This window comes from Ailuropoda melanoleuca, chromosome 10 (genome assembly GCF_002007445.2).
Source record: "Ailuropoda melanoleuca isolate Jingjing chromosome 10, ASM200744v2, whole genome shotgun sequence".
Classification (NCBI taxonomy): domain Eukaryota; kingdom Metazoa; phylum Chordata; class Mammalia; order Carnivora; family Ursidae; genus Ailuropoda; species Ailuropoda melanoleuca.
This window is the reverse complement of record NC_048227.1, coordinates 17348966-17373752: the sequence shown is the minus strand read 5'-3', so window position 1 is coordinate 17373752 and position 24787 is coordinate 17348966. Positions and strand designations below refer to the sequence as shown.

General features: G+C 49.4%; 1 protein-coding gene across 1 annotated transcript in view; it reads right to left on the bottom strand.

Annotated features, from left to right (window-relative positions):
- Window positions 1–24573, bottom strand: part of GSG1L (GSG1 like) — a 174672-nt gene extending 150099 nt beyond the window's left edge. Inside the window, exons 1-2 of the mRNA XM_002926591.4 lie at window positions 24558–24573; window positions 640–687 (exon numbers count right to left, since the gene is read on the bottom strand). The gene's annotated coding sequence lies outside the window, so the exon portion shown is untranslated. The remainder of the gene's footprint in view (window positions 1–639; window positions 688–24557) is intronic.
- Window positions 24574–24787: the final 214 nt, after the last annotated feature.

Genomic DNA, 24787 nt, shown 5'->3' with positions numbered 1-24787 from the left:
CCGGCTGCCATCTTACACCATGAAGGCAAAAGCACAGAGATGGTGGAGACGGCAAGGTTCTGGAACAGAGCCACACTAGACTGCCTACTTTCAAACTTTTATAAAAGCAATGCACATTTCTCCTCTGAAGCCAGCTCTTATGGACCACCGTTCCTTGCAGCTAAACTGAATCCTAACTGCTGTGCTCGCCCCACACGCGAATCACCAGGGGTCAGATTCTCTGCTCTTGGGCCCCATGCACCAGAGAGTGACAGACACGGGGCATCTGGTTTCCTGCCGCTGAGGCCAAATCCTGCAGCTGGATGCAGTGCCCCCCACACTGGTCTAGCCTGACCCCAACTTCTGCACACCTGTCCTTCTTCCCACCAAATCCTGGTGCACGCCGGAACTGATGACAATGAAAGTGTAATGACTCCAGGACTGCCCCAATCAGGGGGAGGACACGATGACCCTCCACCCGCCTCTCTCCCCTCCCCAACTGCTCGAGAAACTCGGAGCTTGGCAGGATTATGGTTCTCTGGGGAGCCATCGCCCAGGGGCGCTGCTGGAAAAACCCTCGCGGGGCTGCGGCAAGCCACTGGGCAGGAAGTGTCTCTGAGGGGCACTGGGCTTGCACACCTGAGCGGGGGCCACACTTACCCTTCTCCGATGCTGGGGCCAGGTCAATGAAGCTGCGACATTTTTCACCTTCAAAAAGAAAAGAAGGGTTTTCAGAATGTGAGAGGAAGTGAGAGCTTCAGGCTTTTGCCTATCCCCTTCTCTGAGCCTCGACACTGAGCCAGGGCGTGGGGTCCCGAGCACCTCTAACTCTTATTCCCAGAAACTCAATGTCCCCGGGGAAACTGCGGACAGCGAATCTGCAAACTGAGCTAAACAGCACCAGGGAGGTCGCCTCCGCACTCACCCCTGATCCAACCCGTCCTGCCAGGTGGCTCCCACCTGCTCCAAGCCCTCAGGCCCCTTCCACAGCCCCCATGCCATCCAGACCCAGCGGGATGAGGGCAACCCCTCGCTGGGCTCCCCAGACCTCCACACCACTGCCGCCAGAGGGATACTCTCCGGACACATGGCTCTGATCACGTCAACATGCACACAGGCATACACACACCTGCTCAAACCCTCCGATGACCTTCCAAAGAATGAAGCCCAAGTTCCTTCATGGGGACCCCTGCACTCAGCCCCGACACTCCACCATGAGGCCTCACATGTGCTGTTCCCCCTGCCGGGGCCATGCTTCCCCTATTATGAGCTCTCACGGCACGCTGGCCCTCTCCGACACCCAGTCACCTTAGGATTCCACTTTTTGCATATATTCTTGGATGGATGGCCCACAGGTTGTAAGCGCCATGAGGGCGCGCCCCACATGCTCAGTGTGTACCCAGCTCGGGAAATGGCAACTCCATCCCGCATGCTCGGGCCAAAACCTTGGCATCAACCTTGATTTCTCTCTTTGCCTCATACCTCCACATCTGATCTGTGGCTCTGGCTTGGCGGTATATCTAGAAACCAACCACTTCTCACCCACTCTGCAGCTCCAGCCACCATCTCCCACCTCAATTGAGGCAGTAGCCTCTGCCTGGGTCTCCCTGTTTCTGCCCTTTTCCACACAATGGCCAGAGAATCCTGTTATAACCCATGATGGATTATTATGTCCTTCTCTGTTCAGAATGCTCCAAGTCCACCCCATGGCCGATAAGGCCATCAACTCCCTGACCTTATCTCCTGTACATTTCTCCCTCACTTGCTGGGCTCCATCCACACTGGCCTCCTTGCTGATCCTTAAACGTGCCAGGTACACCCCTACCTCAGGGCCTTTGCACATACTGCCATTTCTGCCTGAAGCATTTTTCCTTCAGATAGCTGAATGGTTAACCCTTCCTCTTTTTTATCGCCTTCCTCAAATGTGACCTTCTCAGGAAGGCCTTTGCTGGCTAATCTATTTAATATTCCAAAGGTCCCTCCCCTGACTGCCCATCTCTCTTCCTACTGGACCCCTACCACCTGAAACAGTGTCTGGTACATAGTGAGTGCATAATACATATTTGCTGAAAGAGTGTATCAATGAATAAACAAAAGAGTGATTGGACAAACAGATGAGCAAAGGAATGAATGAATGTCTTACACCCAAACTTTAGGCCTATAAGAAACTGCAACTTTTCAGTCTCTTCTGGGGCCTCCTTGATGCTGGGCACTGTGCTGACCACGAAGGATACCGTGATGAGCAAGATGGCCCAGCCTCCTGGCCCTGTGTCATAAAGTAGCACATACAGGATCCTGACGGAGGGAAAATGTTGCCTACAAATCCAGCTGAAGAACCAGAATCGCTGGGCCCACAGCCCACACAGCAACGATCAGATGAGCCAGGCAGATGCTGCCCCCTTCAGACGCGGGACGCGCCCTGGAGTCAGCCACAGTCCCCGCCCCTCCCTGCTGCTTTCCTTCTAGCCTCACTGAAGCCACCCAGCCGGCCCCTGGGACACTAGATTGGATGACCTTTAGGGTCAGCTTGCAACCCCAGGTTTAAGGATTCTACTGCTAATCCCAGCAAGGATATAGATTTTGTGTCAAAATGGAACCAATAAGAGTTGGGGGGTGAAAAAGATCTGGAAACTTCCAGCATTCTCAATTCATGTGTCTGCTTGAAGCTTCCTAAGTTCTCTAAGAAGGTCCCTGGAAGCCCCTTTGGGGTCCTGAACGTCCTTCCAGCCCCATATAAATGCAAATCAGACAAGGGGTGTGCTGGCAGATGAGGCTGAGAAGGAAGGCAGGGGCCAGATCACAAAGGGTCTTGAGATTCAAGCTAAGGAGTGGACTCCTGCTTACTCACATCACCCCTTCCAAAGAATCACGAGGTCACAGGAGGCTTGGATGGGGCTCCTGCGGCTTCCTCCCCAGACTCTATGCTGAGACGCAGGACCCTCAGCTCCCTTCACAGATGAAGAAAATAAGGCTCAGGGCCACTGAGTGACCAACCGGGACCACACAGCAAGTCAGATGTACCAAGATTAGAACCCACTAAAAGAGATGTTTGCTGATAGCCAAGAACTGGAAAGGGGGATAAAAACATAAGAATTGGTGGCATGCTAGAATGGATGGATTTGAATGAATTGTTTTGAACTTTCTTTAATGTTACATTGTTTTCTCAAAATCTGGAGAGAGAAAACATTCATGGTCAAATTCAGACCAATACCCAGGGCCACGTTCAGACCTTGTGGGTCCTGGCACTTTGGCCTATTGGGGTCCTTCCTAAATTAAAAAAAAAATTAAATTAAAAATTACATTTTACACTTGCATTGGCCAAAGACAAATATATTAACGTTATAGATTAAAATTCTTCTTCACCTAAAAATTTATTTTTTTCTTCTGATTTTATTTTTTTTACTTTTTTAAATGATTTTTTATTATATTATGTTAGTCACCATACAGTACATCCCCGGATTCTGATGTAAAGTTCGATGCTCCATTAGTTGCGTATAACACCCAGTGCACCATGCAATACGTGCCCTCCTTACCACCCATCACCAGTCTATCCCATTCCCCCACCCCCTCCCCTCTGAAGTCTTCAGTTTGTTTCTCATAGTCCATAGTCTCTCATGTTTCATTCCCCCTTCTGATTACCCCCCTTTTCTTTATCCCTTTCTTCCCCTACCGATCATCCTAGTTCTTATGTTCCATAGATGAGAGAAATCATATGATAATTGTCTTTCTCTGCTTGACTTATTTCACTTAGCATTATCTCCTCCAGTGCCGTCCATGTTGCAGCAAATGCTGAGAACTCATTCTTTCTGATAGCTCAGTAATATTCCATTGTATATATGGACCACAGCTTTAATCCAGTCATCTGTTGAAGGGCATCTCGGCTCCTTCCACGATTTAGCTATTGTGGACAATGCTGCTATGACCATTGGGGTGCATATGGCTCTTCTCTTCACTACGTCTGTATCTTTGGGGTAAACACCCAGTAGTGCGATGGCTTTTTAAGGCCCCTTTTTTAAGGGGCCTCCACACTGTTTTCCAGAGTGGCTGTACCAACTTGCATTCCCACCAACAATGAAGGAGGGATCCCCTTTCTCCACACCCTCTCCAACAATTGTTGTTTCTTGCCTTGTCTATTTTTGCCATTCTGACTGGCGTAAGGTGGTATCTCAGTGTGGTTTTGATTTGAATTTCCCTGATGGCTAATGATTTTGAACATTTTTTCATGTGTCTGTTAGCCACTTATATGTCATCATTGGAAAAGTGTCTGTTCATATCTTTTGCCCATTTTATGATTTGTTTATTTGTTTCTCGCGTATTGAGTTTGAGAAGTTCTTTGTAGATCTTGGATACCAGTCCCTTATCTGTAGTGTCCTTTGCAAATATATTCTCCCATTCCGTGGGCTGCCTCTTAGGTTTTTTGACTGTTTCCTTGGCTGTGCAGAAGCTTTTTATCCTGATGAAGTCCCATATGTTCATTTTATCTTTTGTTTCTCTTGCCTTTGGAGATGTGTCATGAAAAAGGTGGCTCTGGCCGATGTCGTAGAGGTTGCCTATGTTCTCCTCTAGAATTTTGATGGATTCCTGTCTCACATCGAGGTCTTTCATCCATTTGGAGTTTATTTTTGTGTATGGTGTGTTTTTCTTCTGATTTTAAAAGAAATTAAAACTTTTGTATGGGTCCACAAGAGCACTGTGGGCCCTTGGCTCCATGCTCCCAGACAGGAGGGAGAGGGGGGCCCTACAGCACTGGGTCTCCTGGCTCCCACATCAGTGTCTTCCCAGCACCACCGGCCTCCTGCTAATATGTAAGACTGATGTGCTAAGCATTTTGCCTTCTCTTCTCTAACAGTTTTACTGAGCTATGATCCACATGCCATACAACTCACCAATGTAGAGTATACAATTTAAAGGTGTTTAGTGTATTCCTAGTATATTCACAAGATTGCGTGACCATCACCATATTCAATTTTAGAACACGTTCATTACCCCCAAAAAGAAACGCCATACCTCTTACCAGCTGGTCCCATTTCCCCTGGTCCTCCCGGCACGGGGCGACCCCTGACCTATTTTCCTTCTCTATGGATTTGCCTATTCTGGACATTTCACATAAGCGGAATCATACAATATGTGGCCTTTTGTGTCTGGCTTCTTTCGCTGAGCATGATGTTTTCTGGAATCATCCATGCGGTAGCATGAATCAGTGCTTTGTTCCTTCTTAAAGGCCGAATAATATTCCATCATATGGATACATCCCATTGTGTTTATCTTCATTGGTTAATGGACTCTGGGTTTGTTTCCACTTTTTGGCCATTGATGACAAGATTCATGCACAAGATTTTGTGGGGACAACTTTTCATTTCTCTTAGGTACACACCTAGGAGTGGAAATGCTGGGTCATGTGGAAACTCTACATTTAACCTTCCTGGAAACTACTAGACTCTTTTCCAAAGTAGGAACAACACTTTATATTCCCACTAGCAACGTGTGAGGGTTCCAATTTCTCCACATCTTTGTCAATACTTGTTATTGTATCCTTTTTTATATTATAGGCATCCTCCCAGGTGGGAAGCGGTATCTCATGGTGGTTTTGATTTGCATGGCCCTCATGACGAGTGATGTGAAGCATCTTTCCACGTGCTTCTTGGACATTTACATGGCCTCTTCGGGGAAATGTCTATTCAGATCCTTTGCCCATTTTTAATTGGATTATTCTTTCATTTTATTATTGAGTTCCGAGAGTTCTTTCAAGATTCTGCATACATATACCTTATCAGATATCCAACTTGCAAGAATTTCGTCCCATTCTGTGAATAGGCTTTCCACTTTCTTGATGGTGTCCTTTGAAGTGCAAAGAGTTTTAAATTTTGATGAAGCCCAATTTATCTATTTCTCATTTGTGGCTTGTGCTTCTGTGCCATATCTCAGAAGACTTTGACCCAACATCATGAAGACCTATTCTTTCTCCTAAGAGTTTTATCATTTTAACTCTTACCTTTGCATGTGTTATCTATTTGATGTTGACTTACATGCAAGGTACACAAGAGGTGTCCAACTCCATTCTTTTGCATGTGGATAGCCAGTTGTCCCAGCCCCATTTGTTGAAAGGCTATTCTTTCCCCCATTGAATTGTCTTGGCACCCTTGCCAAAAATTAATTGACTACAAATGGGAAGGTTTATTTTGTTCTCTCAATTCTATTCCATTAATCCATCTATCTGTCCTTAAACTGGTACCACACTGTTTTTGATTACTGTAGCCTTATAGTAAGTTTTGAAATTGAGTGAGTTCTCCAACTTTGCTTTTTGTTTATAAGATGATTTTGGCTATTCTGGGCCCCTTGCATTTCCATATGAATTTTGTCTTTTTAAAGATTTATTTATTTATTTGGGGGGGAGGGACAGAGGGAGAGAGAGAGAGAGAATCTCCAGCAGACTCCCCGCTGAGCACAGAGCCTGACATGGGGCTCAAACCCACGATCCTGAGATCATGACCTGAGCCAAAATCACAAGTTAGACATTTAACTAACTGAGCCATTCAGGCACCACTCCATATGGATTTTAAAATCAACTTGTCATTTTCTGGGGGGGAAAAAAGCCAGTTGGATTTTTCTTTTAAGAATTTTATTTTAAGTAATCTCTACACCCAACATGGGGCTTGAACTTACAACGCAGAGATCAAGAATTGCATTCTCTACTGACTGAGCCAGCAGGCACCCCGCCAGTTGGAATTTTAATAGGGATGGCACTGAGTCTGTAGATCAATTTCGGGAATATTGCCATCTTAATAATATTAAGTTTTCCAATCCATGAACATGGGATGTATTTCCATTTATTTAGACCCTCTTTAATTTCTTCCAGTAATGTTCTGTAATTTATGGAATGTAAGTTTTGCACTTCTTTTGTTAGATTTATTCTTAAGAATTTTATTCTTTCTGATGCTATTGTACATAGAATAGTTTTCTTAATTCCATTTTCAGATTATTCATTGCTATGGTATCAAAATATGATGAATTTTTGCATATTGACCTTGTACCCTGCAATCTTGCTCAATTCGCTTATAAGTTCTAATAGTTTTCAGTAGATTCTTAGGATTTACTATATACGATATCATGCCATCCACAAATAGAGATAGTTTTACCTCTTCCTTTCCAATCTTGATATCTTTTATTTCTTTTTCTTGCCTAGTTGCTCTGGGTAAAACCTCCAGCATAATGTGGAATAGAAGTGGCAAGAGCAAACGTCCTTGTCTTGTTCCCAATCTTAGGGAGAAAGCATTTATTCTTATACCATTAAGTATGATGTTTGCTGTAGGCTTTTCATAGGTAATCTTTACCAGGTTGAGGACATTCCTCCTATTCCTCCATCTGTAAACTCCAAACTCCATGCCCTAAAATTTTTGCAGCTATCTGTTCCAATTTGCTATGTCAGAACTTCCTACTGCAGCCAGACATTCCCACTGTGTAGAGCTGCCCGATCCTGCAAGGAATCCCCTGAGAACATACCAACCCCCCCACCCCCGCCCCGTGCAGACAGGGAAAATCCACAAGGGGCCAAATAAAATGACTCTCACCCTTCTACGTGGACAAGACTGAATGGAAGATGTTTGAGCAGAGATGGTCAATGCTGAAGTATAAGAAAAAATCATAGTAATGACATAAGGAAGACTGGATGTTTCAATGGTCAACAAGTCTAATGACTGGAATCCAAACACAGAAAGGAGTTTTTTCTCCAAACCCTGTTCTTCACGATAAAAATTAGCTAACCATTTGTATGAAAGATCTCAAACTGTACCATATTGTCTTATTGCTTTTAGAAGTAGCCTTTAAAACATCTTTGTCAATTATCATTAAGTTGATACGTTTAACTAAGAGATTTAATTGGGGTATAAAACTAGAGAGGAGCACTTTATCTTCAGACTGAGGCTTGTCAATTAGATCGTGGAGCTGTGGCATGTTACTGCCACCTGATGGCAGCGTACCTTCTGTGAAACATGGAACATGAAGCTGGGAAGGATCCTAGAGTTCATCCAATTTAAGTGGTTCTCAGCCTTGGGAAGCCCACGCCTCACCCACAGAGACCCTGATTTAATTGATTGGTGTGGGGCCTAAAGTTCAGTGGGGTTTTAAAAACTCCCCGGGTGATTCCAGCATGCAGCTAGGCTGAGATTGGCACTCCAATCTGACTTGTAAAAAAATCTATTTTCAACATTAGAAAAACAATAGTAGGTCATCTTAGTGATGGATCATAGTATCACAGTGGACACTCCTTCAAGCAACAGTGTCTGTGGGGCAGGGTAGCAGAGTGGCCAAGAGCCTAAGTTCTGGGATCTGCGAGCTGGGTTCAAATCCTGGTCCTGTCATTTCCTGCCACGTGATTTCTGTGCCTTGATTTCCTTGACTGTTTAATGGGTACAGCACCGATAGGGGCATTGTAAAAACTTGACATGGCCACAGAGCTTAGACATGATGCCTAGACCAGAGTGGGTGCTTAGGAAGTGGTGGCTGTCATCATCATCGTTGTCACCCAACAGGACTCAGAGGAAACATGGGGCATGGCCTCTGCAGTCTCATGGAGAGGAGATCGGACTGATGCACAGATCCCCACTGTGGTGGGTGGAGGTGGGAAGTGGGGCTGAGAGCAGGAGCCCTATTGCCAGACCCGCCTGGATTAGGCTTGGCTCCATCACTTACGAGATGTGACTCAATGTGAACCTTCTGGTGCCTCAGTTTCCCTATCTATAAAAAGTGAAAACCACCAATGCTAGTGTTTCTATAGTACTTCTAACAGGGTGGACCAGGAGGGGCAGTGCCAACCACCAGGTGGCACAGCTAGGACAGCTCAGTGGGCAGGTGTCCACACTGTCACGTGGCAGCCGCAGGGATGTCTAGTTCCCCTATGAGCCCGTGCCCGGGGTGCAGTCCTGCACTGCCCGTTGTCTCCCCCAGACCCATGGGCACTGTCTGGTAATTCCCTCATCTTTGCCCCTTGAAGATGCCCTTTCTCCCTCTGCTACTCTCACTCTGATCCCCTTTGGCTCATGGTGAGCTACTAAGAATTGAGAAGGCGAAAGAGAGCATCTTCCTCCCAGGAAAGAGAGTTCCCGAAAGACCCAGTGTGTTCCCAGAGGTCCACTGGAGGGTAATGCTGCCCCACTTCGGAGAGGACACAGAAAGAAGGAATTTGTGCAGGAAGAGGGTGAAGCCAGCAGACCCCAGGGAAAGAGTGTTTGGGGGATCCATGAGCTGCAGAGCCTCAAAGTCCCCTAAGGAGATGTCAGGACCTTCCTGGAAACCAACCTGAGAAAGCTGGACATTGGGGTCAGAGGTCATAGGCTTGGCAAAAATCTTGCACCCCAGTGAGGGTCCCATGGCCCCTGTGGGGTCAGAAAACCATCGCCAGTAAGGAGAAGAAGGGCAAGAAAAAGCTAGAAGTCTCTCCCAAAAGTTCTGAAGACTTCCCATGACCCAGAGGCTGGTGGGGAGCCTCAATTATGTGGGGTCTGGATTTCTCCCTACCTTGGAGAGTGGAAGCTCAGTCCCATTAGATTAGAGAAATAAAGAAATGGGAGACTGCTTGCCTGTAAAAAGTGAGAGTGCATATTCATATCCACAGAGCCTCGAAGGGGAACATCCTGTATGGGGTCCTCATGACTGCACCTCGCCCTGAGGCAGGTGGCCAATAGGTGGGGCTTGGTACCCGGCCCCAGCACAAGGGTGGCCAACTCATGAGATCTCAACGCCTGGCAGTGACTGAGGCAAGCCAGAGGGGAGTGGGTAAGCTAGAGAGGGTGTGCCCTGTCTGAAGGAATATGAAGTGACCTCCTGGCCATCTGGACCAGTCAGGGTCCTGGCAAGAAACAAATGGCACGCTGGAAAGAGCTCACTGAAGATAGCCGAGTGAAGGGACTATTCACAGAAGGGCGGACAAGCACGAGGGTCTAGCAACAGTGGGGAGCGGCTCCCCTCCCCCAGCCCAGGGGTCAGGCAAGGGAAAGCACTGGGAGCTCAGCCACACTGAAGCAAGCATCAGAACCAGAAATTCTGGGGTAGGGGCCCAAGAATCTGCATTTCTAACAAGTTCCCAGGGGCTGCTGATGCTGCTGGTCTGGGAACCTCATTTTTGAGAACACTCCTTAGAGGAATACGTCACTGTCAAAACCTCAACAGGGAGAAAGTGAGGCAGGAGAGTGGGGGATACACCCTCACCCTTCTCTGCTTCCACCCTCTGATTTCCTACTGGCTCCTCCCCCTGGCCAGAACCAGTGAGAAACCAGAGGGCACAGGGGCTGTTCCATCTGCAGAGGGCAGTCTCCCCCCCACCCCCCCTACTCCCTAACCCTCCTCCACTCCCCGCATCCTGGCACAGAGAGGTAGGAGGACAGACTTCCATAATCACCACAATCACTATCTGAAATGATCTCGTGTATGTATTTGATTATTTGTTTTTTGTCTGTGTCCCCTACGGGATGTATGAGGGACTTCTCGGCTGTGGACGTTATTCACAAGCAGATCTGTGTGGACCGTGGGCCTGACCATATTCTGTAGCAGGCTGGAGCCTGCATGCCCGGAAAGAAAGCAATAATGCAGAATTCTCCCCCACTCCCTGCTCTTCCTTACCCACCCCCTTCCTTCTCCTCTCTCGCTCTCTCTCTCTGAATCCTAGGAATCCAAATCACATCAAGCAGTGATGTGGGGATGTGTTTGAATTAATTTTGATCCTGAAAAAAACATTCTTCTCTTAGATTACCACTCTCAGTGCTTTGTATTCATACAATTGTATTCAACCAACGTTTATTGGGCGTCTCCTATGTGCCAGGCACTGTTCTACGGGTTGGGGATATAACAGTGAACGAACAGATAAGTCCCTGACCTTGTGGCTCCTCTGTTCTTAAGTTAAAGGGTATGTTATCAGCCACTCAAAATCCTTGCACCAGACAAGGGCTTTCCCCAGCTCTTCTGAATAACGCCCAGTGTCCCTACAACAATCAGAAGCTCACTGCTGTGTCTTCAAGGCCTGGGACAGTAGCAGGGGCTCCAGACATGATTGTGGATTAACAAATAAATGAAGAGAATTTCATAAATTGCCTTTATCAAGAATCACACCAAATGGGGGATTCTAGTCTGCAGAATCCTACAGGTGTGACCATGACACCTGTAGGCAAAGGTGAGACAGGACGTTGAGCTCAGCTGGTGTGTCTCGGGGCCCATCTAAGATAAGAGAGGCAAACAGAAAAGGGGCGTCTTCACTATTGAGTAAAGAGGGGGTACCCCCTTGGGCAGCCATACCCAGTCTCATGCCCGCCATGATGCATGGACACCCGCTCCTTTCCTGCTGCTTTGTGTCTGGGGGTTCCAATTTTTAGCCTTACATTTTTCCCACCTCTCAATCTCCACATCTTCTCTCCTTCCATTTCTCCATGCCGAGCCATCCCTAGCCTTCGGGATCCAGCTCAATGCCCACCCTACACCCCCACCAAGAAGATCACTTTGTTCACCAACCACCTACCCTCCCCCCAAAAAAGATGTCTCCCTGCTCTGAATTCCCAGCATTTTATCACAATATCTCTCATTATATTGTCTCACTCTACCTCAGGCACAGCTTGGCCCCTCTGGCTTGGCCCCCTTTGGGGCCGTAAATGGCAGATCTCCCCACCAGCGGGTGGAAACTAGAATGTTTTAGGTTGCCCAAGATCCGGGATCCAATGACCCAAGGAGAGCCCAGGGCAATCACCATGCTGAGTACTTGGCACTCCTCACAATTGAATGAGGTCAGTATCTATCCCCATTTTACAGATGAGAAAGTGAGGCTCACATAAGCAAAGCGACCTAGCCAAGGTTACACAGCCAGGAAGTGGCAGAATCAAGATGTGGGCTCAGCTCCATGTCTTTCCAAAGCTCTCTCCATCATGCAAGGGACTGACTTGTCCAGAAGCAGGATAGAGACCCAGAACAGTCCATGGCCAGATGAGATTTTTGGCCTCAACAGTGTCTCTGAAATGTCCTTCTTAAACATTTTATTATGGGAAATTCCCATCTTGTACAAAAGCAGAGAGACTAGTGCAAGGAGCCCCATGTCCCCACCCCCAGCTTGGAAACTGTCCCTCCACGACCAATCTTGCCTCTTTACACCCGTAGCCCACCCCATAGGGTTATCTTGAAACAAATCCCAGAAGTTGTGTCTAAATGTCTTTTTGAAGGGTTTGCTCCCTTGCTCAGAAAAGACAAATGGAAGGTCGTTTCTTCCTAGACTCTGTGACATCACCTTATGGGTCTGGTGGCTTTTTGCAGTGTGGGAATAAAACACCTAACCCGAGAGGCCCTGACCCGCCCTCACTGCTGACTGCTTCTGACCCACTGTCTGCAGGAACCCGGCTGAGCTAAGGACAGGGAGGGGGGAAGCCTCAGAAATTGCCTTCAGCACAGCGGCTGGAGCCTGTCCGTGGGCGCATCGATCCCACACCAATGGCAGCACCTGGCACGCGTCCCCGGCAGAAACGAGGCTTCCAGGAATCCAGCGTGGACACAACCGGCCAGGTCCCAGCCGCCTCCGCTCCAGCTCGCCACTCCAGCCTGATGCTGGGAACCTCGCCCTGCCGTCCCTCCTCCGGGTCCAGTCCACTTGAGGAAAAGGCTGGGCTGTGGCAACGGCGAGCGGAGCCAGCAGGGCGTGCTCCCTGGTGAAAAGCCTGGGCTCTGACAGCAGAGGGACCTGAGTTCAACTCCCAGCTCTGCCATCTGCTAGCTGTGGGACTGTGCGAGAACGATGGATTTTATTAGTTTGCCTGGGGGGCTGGGGGTTGCCAGTAAAGGGTGGTCATTTCCACCTCGTGGGGTTGCTTGAGGGCCAAACAAGGTCAAACAAGACATCTCCACTTGGGATTTACACCAGACGACATCTGCAGAAGAGCGCCACTGTCACTCGTCAAAGTTCCTAAAGCTCCGTCCTTGAAAAGGGGTGCTCTTCAGAGGCAAATGGAAGTGTCGGGGCTCAGAAGCCAGAAGACATGAGTTCAAATCCCTCTTCTGCCTCTTCTTAGTCATGTGACCTCGGAGAGTGACTTTACCTTTCGGACCCTTTTCCTCACCTGCCAAATGGAAGTCAGCAGGCACCTGCCTTCTAGGCTTGTGAGAAGGAGGAAAACAGGAGAGTGTGTGGAAACACCTGCCCTGTGCTTGGCTCTGTAAATAGGAGCCATTTTTGATTTCTGAGTCCTTCTCTGGATCGTGGGTTAGAGACACATTGTGCTCTTCCCGAGGAGAGCCGGGAAGTCTTCCCAAGCCAGAAGCAGGAGGCCGTAGTGGTGCAACCTCGCCCTGGGCAGGTGGAGGAAAGCTGGCAAGGGCACAGGCAGAATGCAGGGAGGTGGCCAGAAGCAGATGCCCAAGGCTGGCGAAGGTCTGTGGAGTGTTGAGGGTCGGCCAAGTTGCCCTTGGCGTGAACACGCAGGAGTCCAGGTCTGGCTGGCAGCAGGAAGATGGGCAGCACGTGGGAGGGGTGCTGGGGAGACCAGCATCCTTGGCTGGGTCCCCAGATCCCGGGTCTAAGGTTTGTGACTTAACTCCATACCCCACCAGATGGTGTAGTTGAGGCTTCTGCGGAGGGCAGGGTGGGGAGCGGCATCAGGGGACCCATGGGGAGGGGACTGGTGAGAGAGAGGCAGTCACACTGGCCTCACGAAGCCAGCCAACAAATATTTGCTAACCTTCATAGTGCACGTACTTCGTGCCAGGTCCAGAGAGCTTTGCAAACTACCATCCCCACTTTTACTGATGAAGAAACTGAGGCACAGGAAGACCGAGTAACTTGTCTAAGTTCACTCAGCCAGTGGTGGGGGCCAGGATTCCAACGGAGCCGGCTCAGCGGAGCCTTTGCATTCGGCCACGACTGCCTCCTGGCAGAACAAGCAGGCTCTAGAAAACTCCATTCTTCCTAAGGGAAGTCCCAGATGCCCTCCAAAGAGGACTCCACATGTGGCAGGAGAAATCAGCAGCCACCAGGATGTGACCATATTTCCAGATGCCCAGCCAACAGGACCCAAACTTGGCTGATTCTGAGTGTGGTTCTGAGACCCAGACTCCATGAGACCCGACCTCCTGGTAGATGCGTGGCTAGTTTTTCTCTATAGCAAGTGCTTTCGACTTGCTAGGAGGGCACAGAAGAGCTGGTCCCGGCCCCCAAAAACCATGGTCGATGAGAAATAATTTTAACTGTTTGGCAAGGGCAAAAGTTCACACACCTTCGCTGGCTGGATTCAAGGAATTCAGCTCCAAGATCAGAGAATAAAGAAAAATGCCAGCAGACCTTGTGCGAAGCTTCTCCTCTCGCTCTCCGGGCTGGCAGCGGAGCCTTGGCAAGCACTCCCTTGGAATTCTCCAGAGGCCCCTGCCAGTTCAACTGACAGGGCAGCAGATGGTACACACTTATCTGCTGATGATATTTTGATTTATTTCTCTCTTACAGATGGTACCATGCCTTGATTTCTGGCAGGAGTCCAAAATGTGGGTCAACTTACTGGGGATTATCATTTCTCCAAGTGGATAAGATACTGGAGGCTGAAATCCCGCCTGGCATCATGACCTCATCACCATGGTCTCCAGACACACCTTGCTCGGGCATTCCAGGTGCTGTGGGTAAACCGTAGGGAAAGAACTATTCTAAAGAACTTCTTGGAGCTGGAAGAACCTAAATGCTAATTTTACATTAATACCGTAGTAGTTGAAAGCAAGAGCTCTGAACTCAGAGTCCTGAGTCGAAGTCCCAGCCCTGCCACTTACAAGCTCCATGACCCAGCCCAGACACTCTGGGTCTTAGTTTCCTCATCTGTAAAATGGGCATGATTGTCCTTCCTACCGCAGAAGGTGTGACAGAAACAGCTGGCTATCCACCAAAAATTGTGCTACTCCTTCTGTAATTCGGGGTCATTGCTAGGAAGTGGCCGCCTAGCCAGGCATGATATTTTCCAACAGCCCTGCATCCTGGTGGGGTCAGGTGACTGGTTCTACCTGGAAAGTGTGAGCGGAGCTTGGCCCTTCCTGGAGAGGGCTTTGAGGAAGTGGGCATGCCTTCGCTTTTCTCTGGCACCTAGATACCGAGGGCTCCGAGACCCTGGAAAGTGGTAGAGTCACGATGTGGAAATTGCCTTGTCCCTGAATCACTGTGTGGAGGAGAGCTGCCATCCACCGTTATATGAGCAAACAAGAAATTGCTACTCTGTTAACCCGCGGTCGTTGCTAATCCATAGACGTCTCTGGGTTCCTTCCTTACAGCAGCTACTGTTGCCTTGTACACAGTTGGGGATCAAATGGGACCACACACATGAGACAGCTGGTGCCTGACAAGGACTCAGGAAGTGTTCACAATTATTAGTATCATCATCCTTCAAGGGAGCTTGATAAATTAAGGAGATCGTGATTTTTTTTTAATGTCATCCCATCTGTTGGATTTGGTTAAAGCTACACATATCTGCTTTTCCTAATACCTCAGTCTTATTTCTGCCCCCCCTTTTTTAATACCACCAGGAATCCATGAGCTGTCCTGTCTCGCTCCCCAAAATCATGTTTTGAAAGAGAAATTGGAGAGGCACCTGAGTGGCTTAGTTAGTTGAGCGTCTGACTCTTGATTTCAGCTCAGGTCATGATCTTGGGGTCCTGGGATTGAGCCCTGTGCTTAGTGGGGAGTCTGCTCAAGGATTCTCTCTCCCTGCCCCGTCCTTCCCCCCAATCATTCTCTCTCTCTCTCTGTCAAAGAAGTAAATAAATCTTTAAAAAAAGGAAGGAAGGAAAGAAAAGAAAAGAAAAAGAAAAGAAAAGAAAAGAAAAGAAAAGAAAAGAAAAGAAAAGAAAAGAAAAGAAAGAAAAGAAAAGAAAAAAGAAAAGAAGAAAAGAAGGATGGAAGGAAGGAAGGGAAATTTAAAAGGAGAAAAGCAGCCTAGATCGTTTTCCCATGGCACACAGTGGCAGACAGGGAGAGTATGGTCCCCCATCCTCTCATCCTGGTATTTCCTCTCTGCCCAAATCAGCTAGAGCTGGAGGAGGGACGTAAGAGCCACGGAGCCCACTGCCCTCAGTTTCCAGATGTAGAAAGAAACAAAGGCCCAGGGAGCACCCACGGGAGGCCTGAGTTCTTATCATTGGTCAGACATTGAGCTGAAGCTGGAACCCGAGTCCTCCGCCTTCTGAGCCAGAAGAAGGTAAAGGGGGATGAGAAGCCCACAGTCCCTGACTACAGAAAACAGCAAAAGCAGACACTTGCTGAGCACTTACTATGTGCCAGGCGCTGTTCTAAGTCTCCATCGCACTCACTGGTCTAGTTCTCAAGCCACGTAAAGGAGGTACTGTTATTGTTCCCATTTATCGGATGAAGAAACTGAGGCCCAGTGAGGTTAAGTCCCCTTACCCAAAGACACAGAGATGGCACGTGGTGGACCCAGGATTCCACCCAGGAGGCTGTAACTCATAGAGGCCCCACTTTTAATCACGTTTGGAGAGAGATAACTTAGTAGAAGGATTTGACTTTTCTGCTTGATTCCAAGGAGCGAAGCTAAACCCACTTGGGCCCAAGGAGCAGGCGTCTGCCTGATACAGCTCAAGAAGGTCCAGCCATGGAACAGGCCCCTCCAGGGTAGCACTGAATTTCCCAGTGGTGAAAGAACAGAAGCAAGGCTTAGCCCACCCTGTGGCGACGTTGCCAAGAGCTTCAAGCAGCCTGGAGTGGGCGGCATATCAGACTGGGCCAGTGTTTCCTCACACGTCCCGTGAGTGGCTCGTGACGGGGGAATATGGCGCTAAATTACACTGAATCACATCATGGGGAGTGATTTCCCTTCCCAATTCCCTTCCAACCCTTCAGATTGCTTCCAGGAGGAAAACTTCAGTTTGGGGCTAGCTAGTCCTTAACATCGCTCTAATACTTGCTAATCTGTTTCAAACAAAGAAAAAAGGCAGAAGTATCCAACGTGAATTTGATAGCATTGCTTTGTTTTATGCACACACACACACGCATATGTGTATTTCTTCTATTTTTGGCAAGTTGTGCTGGTTTGCTATTTCCAATTGTAATATAAAGTTTCCCTTTTAAATTCATTTATGTAAGGAAAATGTGAGCCAATACAGAGCCAAAAAAAAATCATAGAACAGGGGTATGTGGCTAAGAACAAATCCACAAACGTGAGATGAGAAAAACTAAAATGTGGGAAACACCGGGATAAAAGAATTCTGCACTTCCAGGCACAGTCCAGGCCAAGAGCTTGCAAAGCCACCACCCTGCACAACCCCAGGAACACCATCCACGCCATGGTTTATATGAATGACATTTCCTGCAGTTGTGCAGTGCAAAACCTGCATGGACATTCCCTGGAGTTGTGCAGTGCACAACCTGCACAGCGGCCATGAATATTTTTAGGGTAACAAATAACCCAAACAGAGGAAGGAAGAGGGGTAATCTTCTGCTCAGCTGTCCTGAAACTGGCAGCCAAAATTTCCTCCTTGCAAATGACGGCACTCTCTGATCCCTTGACAGTGTCCCCATGCCCAGGGGGCCACCAGGCCACCCGAGAAGAGCTGGCACTCAACCCATCCTCAGGAGAAACGGAAGAAACACAGGGACAGTGCTCTTCTCGGAGGAGGCTTCAGAAAGATAAATAGCAAGGCAGCAGCACGTTCAAGTCAAAAGGCAGCGGGCTGACATTCTCAGCCATGAAAGTACTTGAAGAGAAGAGGATCCCTGAGCCGTTCTCAAAAAGCTAGATGACATTGAAACCCAGCTCACCGGGAAGAGTCAAAATTAGCTCAAGAATGAAGAATTCATAGTAAAAATATCAAAGTAAAAAAAAGAAAAAAAAAACCTACGTAAACACACAACCAAAATAAAACAATGGGCGATACTGTGTTACGACATCCTGACTTAACTCTAAAAGTCACAGGAGCACCGGAAATCAGGAGGTCAGAGGAAGTACGCACCTAGCGCTCTCTCTCTCATCTTTCTCAGAAAGGGCCTAAGCTGGAAACACCTGGTTCAAAGGCTATGATGACACATTTCTCTATTCCTCCCCGCCCCCACCCCACATCACAAAGCTAAGTATCTGCCTAGGTTCAAAGTGAGCAGGTAGAACAGAGATTAGAATCCAGGCCTCACTTGTCCTCGGGGACTCCAGCCCCCACCCCACGTGGCTCTCTGACCCAGGGCCATTGAGAACGAGCCTCTCATGTCCTAGAGATTTCCCACGCTGATTAAAAAAAGAAGAAGAAGAAGAAAATCAACTTACACCAGGCCAGGCCAGTACAGAACATATTCTCTCTCTCTCTCTCCCACACACACACAGACACGTTCATCTCACTGGAGGCCCCCAGCCTCAGCCTCTCCCCTGGCCTCCCTGCCTCCATCAGCCACACGGACGTTTACAAAGCCCAGACCTGAATTTTGTTCGGCAAGCTCCGTGGTAATTTCAGTTCTCACCAGAATCATCGTGCCCTCAGACATTTATTAAAAATGCAGACCCCGAAAGATGCATATTCTCCGTGACCCAACAATTTCGCTTCTTAGAACTCATCTTACAGACAGGCTCACACATGTGCAAAATAACACAAGGTCGAGATAACTGCAGCATTATTTTAAGAACAAAGGACTAGAAATAACCTAAATGTCTGTTAATTAAACAAGAAATATATATTCAATGTATGGAAAATTCACACTCATTAAAACAAACGAGGCAGCTCTTTCTCTCTTTCTCAGAATATTGGCCCAGAACATTAATATTAACTAATACTAATGCAGAACACAGAGTATCAATATTACATGAAGAAGTGGAACCTCACAGAAGTCTGAGACCCAGTGGGCACACAGAATAAATCCGAACAACTCCCCCTACCCCTCCTTCTGTCCAGTGTAGTCAACTTGACCTTCCCCATCAGACACTGTATTCATTGCCCATTGCTGCAGTAACAAATGGCCACAAACTTAATGGCTTAAACGACACAAAAACTTAATGGCTTAAACGACACAAAAACCTTTCTTGTAATTCTATATGTCACAATTCCAACGTGGGTCCCACTGGGCGACAGTCAAGGTGTTGGCAATCTTGGGTTCCTTTGGGGAGGCTCTAGGGAAGATTCTGTTTCCTTGCCTTTTCGAGCTTCTCAGCTACACACACTTGTCTCCGCACCTTCCTTTCCACCATCTGCAACGTCAGCCCTGTTGATTTTCTCCTCTCCAATAGACGCGCCTCCTTCTCCCACTACAACTGAGAAAGATTCTCCACTTTTTTTTTTAAAGATTTTATTTATTTATTTGACAGAGATAGAGACAGCCAGCGAGAGAGGGAACACAAACAGGGGAAGTGGGAGAGGAAGAAGCAGGCTCCTAGCGGAAGAGCCTGATGTGGGGCTCAATCCCATAACGCCGGGATCACGCCCTGAGCCGAAGGCAGACGCTTAACCGCTGTGCCACCCAGGCGCCCCAAAGATTCTCCACTTTTAAGGATTCGTGTGACCAGCTTGGGCTCCTCTGGAAAATCCAGGATAATCTCCCCCAATTCAAAATCCTTCATTGAATCTTATCTGAAAAAGTCCCTTCCACCATGTAAGGGGGCATATTCATGGGTCACAGGGATTGCTGTGGACATCTCGGTGAGGGGGCAATGTGCCGGCTGCCTTGGATAGCCTGGATTCCAGCCCCCCAGAATATTCGCCACTCTCGCAGACACAAGACCTCGTGACAATGGACCTGTCCCTCTGCCTGAAATGCCCTTTCCCACCTGTCCGATTCTTATGGCGACCTTCAAGGCTGAATTCCACAGTCCTCTCCTCGGTGAAGCCCTCCCTGATTTCCCCAAGCAGAACCAGGGACACCGCCAGCACTTTGAAAAGACCCCTCTGTGTGACACTTGTCACTTGAATCGTCTACCTGTGCTTCTCTCAGCAGCCCGCAAGAAACTTAAGAGTGGAACTGACTTATTCATCCATGTGTCCCGCCATTCGGCGTGATGCCTGGCACACAGGGAGAGGCAGGTTCACAGACACTGAAGGAACAAGGGACCAAGTCCTTTCTACATTGCCATGCTAATCCAAAACACAATTTTACGTGCCTGTGGTTGTTAGGACTATTCCGCGTGCCTGGCCTACGACAGAAGCCCCATAAATATTTGCTTTGTAAATAAATTAATATGCATACTTAATATTGATGGAACATTTTCTACATGCTAGGTACTTTGCTAAGCTCTTTATAAGCTCTGTTTTATTTCCCACCATGACTCTCAAAGGAGTCCTACTGTATTCCTTTGGATAGTTAACACTGGTTGCTGTACAAACACCCCCAAAATCCCAAAAGCTAACCTTTCAGCTGCCTCTCTCCCACATGACTCCCCTCCACACAGTGACTCAGGGACCCAGGCTCCTCCATGGCCTAGCTGCACCATAGACAGGGGAGAGAGAGTACGGGGAGGGCACACTGTATACTTACCCACCTCGGCCAGGGAAGGACACAGATCACCTCCACTCATACTGCACTGGCCACACCCATCATATGGCCAGTGCCACAGCAGAGGATGCTGGGAAATGCAGGGAGCTCTTGATATTATAAGCATAGCGATCCTGCCACATTTATAATCTTCCTCATTCTATGGCCAAAGCAAAGGAGGTTCCGAGGAATGGAGACGCCGCCCAGGATTTGCAGTGCGTGTCGGACACCAGTTCAACCCGTCTACACGGACCACGCTCCTAACCATTGCTTGCTCAGATGCGCACATCCCGTGTGCTCAAAAGTTAGGCCACCGTGGAGGGTGAGGCCTGGGACATTGCTGAGTGACAGAAAGGACCCGACCCAGGGATGGGACATCGACTCTGGACCATCCCCGCGGCGGAAGATCCACACAGAGATTATGGGGAAGCGTCTGGGTCGCGTTTCCTGTCTATTTGCTCCCCCCACTGCTGTCAGTTCATTCATCAGCGTCTAAATGATGACACGAGGCAGCTGTGATGTGCTTGATTTCCCCCTCCAGACTGTTGCAAGAGGGGAAACAAAAATCTATTTTTTTAAGCGAGCATCAGATGAGGCTTGAACAAACCAATAACTCTTTCAGGACGAGCAGCTCCCTGAGCTTCCCACAGACGCTCTTGGGGCGTTGTTTCTGGGTATTATTTGGCAGTTGTTTACTGTCTAGAAAGAAATATTGTTCCTTCCTGTGTATGTTTCTCTTCTCCTCCTCCCTGCAACCTTCCCACCGCGGGGTTAGCCCTTTGCCCTTGTAGTTTAAAATTGTAATAAAAATAGGTCCCCTTGCCCCCAAGTTCCTTTGCATTGACCCCGGATGTTGTGTCCTCTCTCCAGACAGACCCTCTCATTCCCGTCTGCCTGTTTCTTGTCTCCCAGACTCAGCATCTCTAGGCCAAGACAACGACAATGCCCCATCAACTCTCCATTATTCAGGGCTGATTATTCCAAGAGTGGCTTATTCGGGCTTCTTACCTCCCCCTCGCCCCCGCCACCCATGGCACTGCTCGTCGGCACCTCCATCCGCATGCAAGGAAGGAAAAGAAAGTTTGCAGAATCCCCATCCACCAAGACCAGCGGCTGGTCAGCCGTTTCTATCTAGCAGGGAGGTGAGGGGGACCCTGGACCACGTCTGCTCATCCTGCCTCTTCCCCATTCACATAGGTAATTCAGAGTTTGCCATCATTTTTCCAGAGAGAAGGGGAGCTACGGCCAACAGTAGCCCAGATCTTCCACCGTCAGGGGTCTCCCCCCAGCCTGTGATGTCTGTGCAGCCTGATGGCAGGGTGGTCTCTTGACAGCATGAAACATGTCACAGGATCATTGTGGAATGGCATAGCTAATGAATACAATGAAATTTTTTACATTTTATTTATTTGTTTGAGAGAGAGGGAGCACACGCACGAGAGAGAGAGAGAGAAAGAGATTACAAATGGGGGGAGTGGTAAAGGGAGAAGCAGGCTCCCTACTGAGCAGGGAGCCCGATGCAGGGCTCGATCCCAGGACCCTGGGATCATGACCTGAGCCGAAGGCAGACATTCAACTGACTGAGCCACCCAGGCGCCCAATACAATGAATTTTTTTAAAACAAAGTGGAGAGAGGAGGCAGAAGGCGACTCACCCTCACATGAAATGGTCTCTCTTGCCTGCTTATCCAAGAAGGGGCTCACTTTCAGACACAAGACCCTTCCCCTGGCCAAAGCCCCCAGTCTTGGGGAATCTGAACCGTGGTCACTTACTAAAGGACTCTAGGAAAGAGAGGGGACTCTCCTGGGGAAATCCCTTCCAGGGTCCACAAGAGAGGGGGAGCAGACCCTGGCCCAGTGGGTGGAGCTTATGTCAGCCCAGAAGGGGACCGGAGGGGTCCAAGACCTGCACTCATCACCTCCCTGCAGCCCGGCCGCCTGGTCTCCACCCACCACCTGGAGACCTTAAGAACTATCAGCTACTGGGTCAGAGCAGCCGATGGGTAAGAGGAGAAGTCCTGTCTGTGCGGCAGAATGAGACGCATCCTTCAACTCCCTCCCAGCAGACCCAGCCAAGTTCCAGAGTGTCTCTCGGCCCTTCTACCATTTCTTTTGCATTCAATCAGCAAATCTTCACTAATCGCCTACTATGTGTCAGGCACCGTTTGAAGCACTGAAAATTCAGGAGTGAACAAGACAGGAAGTTCCAGCAGAGGAGACAGACTGAAAACAAGTACACAGAGCAGTAAACAATAGTTGACAACGTGCACTCGGAATGAAACTAAACGGGGAGCTGGGATGGAGTGAGGGGTGTGGCTGAGGCATCTCCGACAAGGTGCGCAGGGCCTACTCTGGTGAGAGCACATTATAGCTTTAACCTGATTAAGACAAGACAGCCATGTAAGGATCCAGGGGGAGAGCATCCCAGGGAGAAGCATATTAAGTGCAAAGGCCCTGGGGCAGGACTACACTGGAGCGCTAGAGGAGCAGCAAAGAGGCTGGAGGGCCTGCGGCTGAGCGGGTGCTGGGTGAACAGAAGGAGGGGACGTGGGAGAAGTGAGCAGGGCTGGGACGTGCAGGCCTTGGGCTAGGGCACACGTGGGGAGCTATGCTGGGGCTCTGAGAAGTCACTGGAGGGAGCCGAGCACCGAGCGCTGTGATCTGATTTGCATTTTTAAAAGCTCTATCTGGAGACTGTGTGGTTGCAAAAGAACCCACTCACAAGGTAAGGCGTGGAAGCTTGTTAACGTGGAAGGTTATAAGGCTCTCTTGCTGAAGCCAGATGCAGGCATTGCGGGGAAAGGGATGCTGTCCAGAGCCAGGGAGCCTGTCTCTGGTCATCTCAGCTCCAGGGACTTTCTTCTGGGCCCCTCTCTGCTCCTCTGAACACAGGCAGTCACTTCAGCCACAGCGCACATGCCACCCTACGAAGCCTAAGCTGTCTCTGGGTCCTCCAGATTCCCAGGCAAAGCGGCGGGCTGGCCCAGCTCTGGTCAAGTGTCCAGCCCAAGAGGCCAATCAGCACAGCCAGGAAAGGGCAAGGCCACCCAGGAAATCACGGCCACCACTATAGGTAAGAAAACTCAGAGAAGGGAGCCTGGACAGGGCAGACAGCTCCGAAGTGCCCTGTGCCGGGCAGTCCTCAGAATTCCCTCTCGGCAGCCTGCCTTGCCTTCCTCCATCCCTGTGTCCGTCTCAGCAACCCCCCCCCCCACTCCACAGAAGGCCACCAGAGTCCCTGGAGCTTAGGGAAGTAAGGAGCATCCCACTCAGAGCAGCAGGGGACCCAGACGCAGGGGCAGGAGAGGGGACAGGCCAGATCCTAAACATTGAGCCTGGGGTGTGGCGGGCAGGGCTGCTCTGCACATCCCGAAACCAGGAGCCAGGAGCAGACAAACAAGAGGCAAGGTCAGGGTGACTGCCGGAACATGCCCACGGCCGGCGTCCCACGCCAGCCAGGCACGGTGGGGCAGCCGGGCTGACAGCCACTCAGTCAGAAGTTCCTGCGTGCACGGCAGCGGCAGCGTCGAGAGGAAGGAAGAGAGCCCACAGGAAGGGGGCGGGGGAGGCTCGGTTTGGCTCCTCTTGCGGCTCATGGGCCTCCTCTCTCAGACTGGGAAGCCTCTGCACCCAGCCAGCTAACGGCCAACCCAGAGCCGCCGTCACCAAAGCCCCAAGCAGAGCCAGAGCTGGCACCCTGGGACTCAGGCCTGCACCTCCAGCCATCAGCAGTGCGATTACAGAGGAATGTTCTGGAAGACAGTGGCTGGAGGGAGACCGGCGGGGGGGGGGAGCTGGGAGGCAGGAGCCGGGGAGGGGTCCCCTCTCAATCTGCAGGGCAAGGAGGGCAGGAGGGAGACAGAAGCAGATTCAGCAGGATTAAGTCATGAGGAGCCAGGGGGCCAGTGAATGAGAAAAAGAAGACAAGAGAAAGATTGGGACAGAGCAAGGCAGAGGCAAAGGAAGCAAAAAGAGAGAGAGGCAGAGACGAGAGCAAGGGGAAAAGAGTCTGCCCGAGAAGGAGACCAGGTTCGAAGCCAGGAGCCACAATGAACATAAACGACCTGTGTCAGCCTGCTAGCAGCACTAAGCAGGGGCCTTCAACAACAGAAATCGACTGTCTCTCAGACCTGGAGGCCAGAAGCCCAGGAGCAAGGCATCAGCAAAGTGCATTCCTTCCAAGGGCTGGGAGGGAGACTGTCCCAGGCCTCTCTCCTTGGCTCCTAGCTGGCCGTCTTGCGTTCACATGGTGTCCTCCTTGCACGCATGTGTCACTCCAAATTTCCCCTTCACATAAGAACACCACCCCAATGACCTCATTTAACTCAATTACCTCTGTAAACAGGCTGTCTCCAAACAA